Genomic DNA, 6,206 nt, shown 5'->3' with positions numbered 1-6,206 from the left:
AACGACAAAGCCCGCAAAAAAAAACAATCGCCCGCAGGCACAAAACCGCAGACAAAACGCAAAAAAAGCCGCAAAAACGCCCGTCCGCCGCAAAACGCAAACACCGCAAAAAAACGCAAATACCACCGCCACAAAAAATCGCCCGCCGCCAAAGGCAAAACGCCGCAAAACACGGCCGCCCGCCGCAAACCTCAAACGCCGCAAAAAACGGCCGGCCGCCGCAAACCGCCGCTAAAACGGCCGCCCGCCGCAAACCGGCCGCTAAAACGGCCGCCCGCCGCCAACGCAAACACCGCAAAACCTCGTATCGCCCGCCCGCCCGCGCCACACAAAAAAAAACGCAAAAAACGTCCGTCGCACGCCCGCCCGCCGCCAACCGCAAACGCCGCAAAAAACGCAAAAACGGCCGCCCGCCGCCAAACGCAAACACCGCAAAACACCGTATCGCCCGCCCGCCCGCCGCCAAACACAAAAAAACGCAAAACGCCCACGCACGCCCGCCCCCGCCCCGCAACGCCAAACGCCGCAAAAACGCGCCGCCCGCCGCCAAACGAAAACACCGCAAAAACGCAAAAACGGCCGCCCGCCGCCAACGCAAACACCGAAAAACGCAAACACCGCCGCAAAAACGCCCGCCGTAGCAAAACGCAAACACTGACGCATTAAGACAAATATGACGCCTGCGCAAATGTGGTGCATTCATATCTGCCGTTTAAGCAGCCATCCCTTAATTAGAGCGCATCCTAATCGTTCAATGTTCGACAAGATACGCACATTCTGCACTTTATGGCAAAATGGCGCTTTGAGACAACGTGGCGCACTGCAACAAACGTGCCGCATTCGTTCATGTCGCTTAACAATTCATCAACCCACCAAATCTAGTCTAATCGGACTTAAACTGACAAAGTTATGTACATTTGAATATTTCCTATAAAATATATCCGCAACGGAGGTGCCCAATTTGCACGTGTGCCACGTGACCGCCGTGGTGTAGCAGGACTTGTCTCCTCACTGATTGCACCATTTCAGTATTCCTGGCTTGTGCTGTTTTCGTGCTATAAGGCCACAATCGGCAAACCACGATAATCTGGGAGGTACGCGACTCAAATACGTGGCCACGTGGCACGTGCCGGACCTCTGATAGTTTCACCATTCACGCCACGTGATGACCCATCAACGTGGCCATCAGCATGTAAAAAATGACCCCGTCGGTGTCACTCACCGTCCCTGAACAGTGGACGGCTAACTCGAAAACGGGAAAATTTAGGGAAATTTCACCTTTCGAATATATAATTTCCCCAGAATTTTAATTTCTTTATTTTACAAAAAAAAATCCGAGATAAGTTTTTAGCCCCCTTCTATTCTGCTATACCATTTTCAGATCGATACTATCATAAAAACTGACGGCCTGACGGCCATTTCCCCCTTCCTTGCATTTCACATTGTTTGTGTATTTAAGCACCAAAATTGACCCCGTGCCACGGCACGTGCAATAGCACGTGCGCCACGTTACCACTATGCGACAAGCTGGACTCACCTGTCTAATGAACAACCTGCGTTATGAAAATGATCCCTTTTGGCTTTTACCCAGGGATGCGGAGCCGTGGAAATTTCAAACGGCTCCGGCTCCGGCTCCGGCTCCGGAGAAAAACGGCTCCGGCTCCGGCTCCGGCTCCGGGTGAAATGTTATGGCGGCTCCGGCTCCGGCTCCGAGTAAAAGGTCCGGCTCTCGGCGGCTCCGGCTCCGACTCAGTACATCCCCTATGCAATCAATTAAATACGGGTGGAAGAAAAATTGGATTGGTTATACGCGTTACCTACTCTTGCCATGACCGGCTCACCGCGTCCCCCGCAAACGCACCTCGGAGAGAACTGGCAGAACAAAGGACTAGGAAGCGATGGCATTGGAAACGCAGTCGCCGCAATCGGAGTTCACTGACCCTCGTAAGCTGACACCCATCTCGGCTGCATTGGGGGTGGGGGGGGGGAAGAGACGGTGCTGGGAGTCGCAGTCCACTGCACTGGCTTCAAAACAATGGCCGTCACCTGATGACCGGTCCTCATGTTCTGGGGATGCAATAGACTGAGGGGGGGGAGGAGCAGACAGGAAGTTGATTGCGTACTGTGGGATACTGGGGATATTCGGCTTTTTCATTCACTTGATGGCCCATGACGTACTATTGGTCTCAAGATAAGGGCCCAGGCGACCTGTATTTTGATGCGGTGAATATCCTTACCCTCGCCACAGCTCGGGCCGAGTGCACCCCTCCTCCCAGCCAGCGCCACTCGCATTGTGGCGAGGATGAGGGTATTCACCGCATCAAAACTACAGGTCGCCTGGGCACTTATATTGAGACCAATAGTACGATATGTTTTACTGCCTTGTACCTACTGTCAAACCGAACTAGGTCAATTATTTTTCCTCTTCAAAAATAAAAGGAGCCGGAGTCGCCCCCTTTTTTGGCGGCTCCGGCTCCGGCTCCGGCTCCGGGCTATATTGTTTCACGGCTCCGGCTCCGGCTCCGGGCAAAATATGCCGGCTCCGGCGGCTCCGCATCCCTGCTTTTACCCTTAAGTGTGCTGGTAGCGTCCTTCGTTAGTGACTTGAAACTGGAGCTCGCCGCTCTGACCGGGCCGGGCCGGACTGGCCTCGGTCTGACCGGCTCCACACGCACCGAGGACAGGGTGGGCCGCAGGGGGGCCTCCCGTACCCACCGGCTGCCGTCCTGATCGGTACCGACCACCTGGTATGTCCAATACATGCTGGGTGAAGACATTGGTCATGTGCGCATGGTGCATGCTACAAACACTCGTTATTGTATTGTCAGGTACGAGCGGCGGTCTACCTATAGGTGTGAGTTCATTTACCCGCTCGGTATAAAGATGGATCAGCAGCCGGCAGCAGCAGCGCCAGGGGTTCCCTATTGTATATTATTTATTTATTTACTCATTTATTTTGATCATTTCATTCATTTTTCGTAACACACTTTTGCGTTTCACACACAAAAACGTTTAGTTGACGTAATGTAATTTTGGACCTGTTGTGCCAGTGTCAGGAGTTGTTCATGCTTGTTGGTTGTTCCGTGTAGAAGGAGATTCAGTTTACCTGTGTCTATTATGCGCAATCGACGCAAGTGCTAGTTTTCCATCCTTGGTATGCTAGGCAGTGCCTAACACTCCAGGCAGCGCCACGAGGAGGCGGATGGAGGAACAGGGATATACCTTGGGCTGTGGAGAAGGATTGTCGCACACCAAAGGTTCATCCGTGCACCGTGCTGCCCGCCCTAGAGGCATATACATTTAAGTCTAAACAGTGCCATATGTAACCGTGGCAAAATTACGTTAAAAGCAAACTGCCTCGAGAACCCGTTAAGGAGATGTAACGGATACATCTGTTGGGTGGGAAATGATATAGGGTGGCTAATGAAATGGCCCGAAATTGAACATTTCATTAGCAATGCCCCAGCCGTAGTCACGTCCTACATTGCGCCTTGTGACTCACACGTGCTCTTTAGGACTTGCCGGACACTGTCCCATCCGTTCAACGGAGCAGCGTGTGTACGGGGCCCGCACTTGCGACCGTTTTACACCCGATAGTGCGGTTCCAATGCACCATCCGTGATGTTGGCGGCCGTGGCAAGCTTTACTTTGCCACGATCGCCCCATCACCGATGTTCGTCATGCATCGGGGTCCCACACGCGGCAGTCATACCCCACGACTGCACTACGGCAGCCCGGCTCGGGGTTGGGCGCGCACATATTGGGACTTTGCAAGGCGCAGCTCCTCCCACAGCATCATTGAGTCGGGACGTACGACCGCCTGCATCCCCCTACTCTCCCACGGCCCGTGCGGGCTACGTGACAGCCTCTGCGGTAGGAGAGTGGCAACGTGATGCGCTGCGGACCATTTAAACCTTGGATAGCGCAGCTCCAAAGGTACGTGCAATGCACGAGGGTCCTCCCCACAGCTCATCCAGAGGTTGATCGCGCTGTTTTGCCATTATGGCGACTCCGACGCGTAAGAACTGAAAACGTATTCAATATCGTTATCGTCGTGGTCAGTTTGATGCCAAAACAGCGAAATCGGCAACGAGGATAAGTTGCTCTCACCCTGTTCCACTGGATATCGTCCAAGCTTGGGTCATCTCGGGGGCTGAGCGCGTGGGGCGATCAGTCGATGGCAGGGGAGTCCGGTTGTGCCAGTGCCGTGTACTCCTGATCGCGGGCGTAGTGCGTAGTAGACAAGGTGCGAACACTAAAGCACCGAGCCAATGGCGCACCACTCTTTCACCACTCTCACTCACTCACACCACTCTTTTCTAGACCAACGTACCCAATAACACACACTATTGAATAAGTACACCTAGTAACACTCACGGTAACACAGTAACAGCTCACAGTAACAGCTCACAGTAACATCACTAACACTCCCTCACTAGTTCAGTGAGTTCCCAGTGACACGTTGCGTAAGCGTGCAACGGTTTGCTCAGGTGACAGTTTACCACACGGCAAATCCACGACCGATGCGTAGCGTCCTTTCTCACGAGATGCGGCGACCCTTACCACGCCGGCCCCGACCAGCAGACGTGGAGGCCGGCCGCTTGGACGGTTTGGTGGCAGTGGGGCGCCGTCGTCCACGCTGTATTTTACTGCGCAGAAGACAGCAGTGCTGCCGTGAGGTGAGATATATGTGGTCAGCAAGGATCAGTGCCTCGTCCGTCTCCGACATTTTCTGGATAACGTGCTGCACATCACTTACAGACACATCCACTCCCTTGGCATGCAGCTCGTCACACACAATAGAGGCCACGTCGCGTGTGTGCAGCCGCCTCCAAGCCACGTGGACAGCGTCTCCGATGACATTATCGGCGCTACTCCACTGGCCGTCATCCTCGGCAGCCACAAAGTGACGCCACGTCTTTGCGGCATTGATTTTCATTTGGCGCTCGAAAATCTCGGCCTCCAGCACGTCTGGATTCAGACGCTGAACCTGAATCTCCTCGACAGTTGGCCACTGGTCAGTGGGAATGTGCAGGTGATGTGGGTGTCTGACACGCGACACCACCACCGTCCAGAAGCCGGGCGTCTCTACCCACGCTTTCACTTTGGCCACCACTCGATCCAGCGTGGCGCCTTGGCCTTTAAAGCCGGTGAATGCGCTGCCGCCCTCCAGCGGCGGTCCAACACGAAACTCGGTCCGACTCTCTTCACCGCCGCCTATCGCCCGATTGTTTTTGCCCTTGTCACGGGCGCGCTTTACCATCCGTATTGGCACCAGATCGTCGGCATCTTCGATGCCGAGGATATTTGGGCCACGATTCTCGGTGTAGTTTGGAACGCGCACCACAATGAACTCGGGCAGATGGGGCGGGTGCTTTGGCGTGTGAAATACCAGCTGGACGGTGCTAGACGCCGCGACCAGCTCGTCGAGACGATGCTCATCGCCGTCGACGGTGTGACCGTTGACCTTCACGATGACACTGCCCACGGGAACCTGGTACATACGCTCACGGTCCGAGGCGGGTGTGTCGAGGGGAATGGTCAGCGTGACGCCACTGGTCCGCACCCTTTCTCGGTACTCACAGCTGGACAGTGTTACCCTGCCAGTCATCCTCCAAGTACAGCGGTCCGACGAACTCGACGTGAGCGCCATTGAACAGACCGACACTGGGTGCCACGTTTTTCCAACAGCATCAGCGGTAGACCACTGCACGCAAAGAACACTGCCGGTATGCTGCGGAACTCTCTGGGTGACACCTTTTGCAGTCGAGCTGCTTTTTTCGTCGGTAAATGCTGTGCGTTCACGGCCATTACCGGCGTGTCACGCTCGTTGGCGAAGCGAACGAGCGCCCTGGCGTTGTCCGACTCGACGGTAGCACGATTCACGGCCAGCTCGCTGAACCAATGGTTACCGTGCAGTGTGACGGCGCCAGCCCAAAGTGGATCAGCAGCCATGTGCTCGGCGGTGGCCGTGTTGTCGCGGAGCCACTGCAGACTGGCGTGTGTCGCCCTGCCGTAGCGGAACGATGGAATGATCACCTTTGTGAAATGGTCGGCTAGCTCGTCGTTCTGGACAGTGCGCCGCACTTCATTTAAGTAGACGGTCTCGTAATCGCCGTCCAGTGCTGCCGCACGGAAACGAGCCACCGCACGGCGCTCAGCATCACTGAGCGTGTTCGGGTCCCGTGAAGCGGCGTGACTCCACG

This window comes from Amphibalanus amphitrite, unplaced genomic scaffold (genome assembly GCF_019059575.1).
Source record: "Amphibalanus amphitrite isolate SeventyFive unplaced genomic scaffold, NRLGWU_Aamphi_draft 002322F_arrow, whole genome shotgun sequence".
In the NCBI taxonomy this organism is placed as follows: domain Eukaryota; kingdom Metazoa; phylum Arthropoda; class Thecostraca; order Balanomorpha; family Balanidae; genus Amphibalanus; species Amphibalanus amphitrite.
This window is presented reverse-complemented; position numbering follows the sequence as displayed.